The sequence below is a fragment of the Cupressus sempervirens genome, chromosome 6, assembly GCF_028749045.1.
Source record: "Cupressus sempervirens isolate cs-2001-9-10 chromosome 6, ASM2874904v1, whole genome shotgun sequence".
NCBI classification, from domain to species: Eukaryota; Viridiplantae; Streptophyta; class Pinopsida; order Cupressales; family Cupressaceae; genus Cupressus; species Cupressus sempervirens.
The window spans coordinates 165,122,416-165,125,997 of NC_143123.1; positions in this window are offsets into that span (position 1 = coordinate 165,122,416).

Here is a 3,582-nt window from a genome sequence, read left to right on the forward strand (position 1 = left end):
TCACAATAGGAAAATGAGATTACTATGTGAATGGAATGATTTACAACGAGAGAGAGACTGTTTAAAAAGGCCTCATGGAAGCTTGTAGAACAAGCTGGAAGGAGGTAGAGGGCAAAAATGACAACTCAGCACATATCCTCAAAAAGTGGAATATGCTAAAAAAGGAGAAAACTCCCGAGTTGTCAACAACAACCACTACATGCATTAAATACTAAATATGCATTAACCTAAGTAAGCTTAAGTAATAGAATAAATAATTAATAATTAATTATTTACTCTAACACATACAACATATCTCTCAATCCTAAGAAGTGTTCATTTGGTGTCACTAAAGGAAAGCTCCTGGGTCACATCATCTCTAAAGAAGGGATCTCCATTGATCTTGATAGAATCAAATCTATTCTGAAGCTATCATCTCCCCACGGTTAGAAGGAACTCAAGTCTTTCTTTGGGAAGATCAATTTTGTCTGAAAGTTCATCAGTGGATTTGCAGAAATAGTTTATCCCCTCCTCGACTTACTCAAAAAGGGGACTAAGACATAACGGGTTCCTAAAATTAAAAATTCATTTGAGGATATCAAAGTGGCCATTTCTATGGCCCCAGTACTGGTGAGTCCAAATTATGGGTTACCTTTCAAATTATACTCTTTTTCCTCAGAACATTCATGTACTAGGATCCTTACCCAGAAGAAAGAAAAGGAAGATGAAAGGCCCATTTCCTTCATGAGTTGTCCTCTCAAAAATGTTGAGTTGAAATAATCAAACATTGATAAACAATCCTTTGCGTTAATCAAGGTAGTGAAGAAGTTTCTTCACTACATACTAAGAAGTAAGGTATATGCAATAGTACCCGATCTAGCAGTAAAGACACTTTTGATGCAAAATGAACTTGGTGAAAGGAGAGGAAAGTGGATGGTGATACTTCAAGAATTCGATGTAGAGATTCAACCTATGTGACTGGTTCAAGGATAGGGATTATCTAAAATGATAGCTGACAACCAGGATGGAGATGAAAAGGAATTCAAGTTTGACAATGAAACAAATGAGGATGATCAGAAAAGGATGGTTGTGTCACAAGTTGATATTAATTAGGGAGTGGTGATAGATGTTTGGTACCAAGACATTGTCTATTACCTTTTACAAAATCAATATCCTAGTTGGATGAATAGCTCACAGCGTAGAGGACTTAAAATGAAATGTGAGTCCTATATGCTATGTGATAGGAAGTTGTACAAAAGGAATTATGAAGGAATCTATCTCAAATGCTTAGGTCATGTGGAAGCGAAGGAGGTCTTAGAACATTTTCATGACAAGTATGGTACAAGACATGGTTCAACAGAAGAAACTGCTCACATGATTCTAAGATCAGGCTATTTTTGGACCTCAATATTTAAAGACACTTTCAAGCACATACGCTCTTGCCATATTTTCCAAACCAATGCCAATAGAGAAAGGAATCCAGTGATTCCCTTATAGCCTGTATTTGAGGTACGCCCTTTTGCAAAGTGGGAGTTGGATTTTATTGGTCTAGTTAACCCACCATCGTCAATGGGAGACACATTCATTCTCACAGCCACTGATTATTGTATGAGATGGATGCAAGTAGAAAGCTTGGGGAATTTTACTGCTAAGGTGGTGACTCACTTCTTGGAGGAACATATTGTCACTAGGTTTGGGATGCCATTTTCATTTATATACAATAATGCATCTGCTTTTGCATCAGCATTCTTGACCCAATGGGCATTTGAAAATCAAGTCATTATCAAGTTTTCTTTGAATTACTAACTGTAGGGAAATGGGGTAGCAAAATCCACAAACAAGAACTTGATCATGGTTATAAAATGATTGTTGGAGGAAAACCCTAGAGATTGGCATACAAAACTTAAGTATGCTCTATGGACAGATCAAGTAAGAATCAAGAATGCTTTAGGGACTTCTTCATCTTGCTTGTCTCTAGACAAGAACTAGTATTTCTGTTGAACCTCAGAATTCCTATTTTGAAGTTCATGAGTGGATACATAGAAGATGATGACAAAGTACAGATCAGACTGATGAATATTTTAGAAATGGATGACAATTAGACAATTGCACTAGAACACATGGCTATACATCAAGTTGTCGTCAAGAGGTGGTTCAATAAGAGGGCCACAGTAAAATCCTTCAAGATTTCTGACCTTGTTCTACTATGGGATAAGGTGAAAGAAAAGCCAAGTAGCCATACCAAGTTTCAACGCTTATGGATGGGCCCGTATCAGATTGCAAAAATTCTTGGTGAAAACACTTTTAGGCTAAGTTGCTTACAAGAGAAATTTCTACCTTTGCTTGTAAATGGGAAATTTTTGAAACATTATTTTGAAGCCTAAAAGACACAAAAAAAAAATTTAAATAAATAAATAAATAAAATTTTAAGTTAGATTTTATTTCTGCATCTAAGTTAGATTTTCATTTCTACAAGTGTGTTTTCTTTCAGTTGTGTGTTTGCTTTCAGTTGTGTGCATTATTTTCAAAGTTGTGTCAGTCCTAGGGAGTAAGATGTACTTGATATTTTTCTCAAGATTTTACTAACCATTCTACAATCCCAATTTTAGGAAGAGGTATTTCTTTGTCAAAACATTTCAATGATTGTGTGTCTTATACCAATCGAGCAATGGACATTTCTCTTAGAAATAAGAGATTTTCAGTCAGGAAATCAGAACTCTAGACCAACAAGTTCTCAACACTTTGAAAATTTCAAAATTTGATCATTTTTTGGTGTTATTGAATTGAATTCAAAGATGATGAGAGATGATCCAAACTTCAACTAGTTCAAATAGGAAAGGTCTCGTCGAAAGGTTGCTAAGATCATTGATTGGTGTGAGAGTTTTTAAAAGAGTTCTAAAAGAGGAATGCAAGGGATGTTCACAAGAGATTGAATCCAAGAAATGACATCAATTTCCTAACTACACAGTCTAAGCATAGTCAGGATACAGAAGATTAAAAAAAATAGAGATATGGTGTTAAGACTAAAGGATTCCAAAGATCTAAAATGGAAAAGATACATTCTCAAAATAGAGTATCTTATATTCAAACTATCGCTTCATCAAAGGTAACATTCTGAATGAAATAGAGCAATTATTCAAATTACCAAAAAATTAAAAGAACGTGACATTCTGCCAAGAACCCTCGAACTGATTCTCTCATCTGGTCAAGCAATTGATTCATAAAAGTCTTCATTTAGATTCCAAATGAATGAGCTAGCAGGAGTGGAAGATTGTTTTCAAGTTATTAGAAAATTTTGATAAATTACATCCTAAGGCATCAAAGGGAATGAATACAGATTACACACACTGAGCTTGATGATTTCAAGTTCTAAAATTTTGACTGTGATGTCATTCAAAATAAGCTCGAGATGTTTAGAGTTTGGTTGGCTTTTGACACACGTTGGAGGAGTGTGTGCTGATGAAGAAATACCTTGGTCATTTCTTCCTTTTTTGGGGGCTATTTTTTGTGGTGTCCACAACACACACCCCATTCCTCAATAGGAATGGGGGCCCCCGTATCTTTTCCTAACTCTCAAACTCATAGTTCAAGATTCGAGAGAGG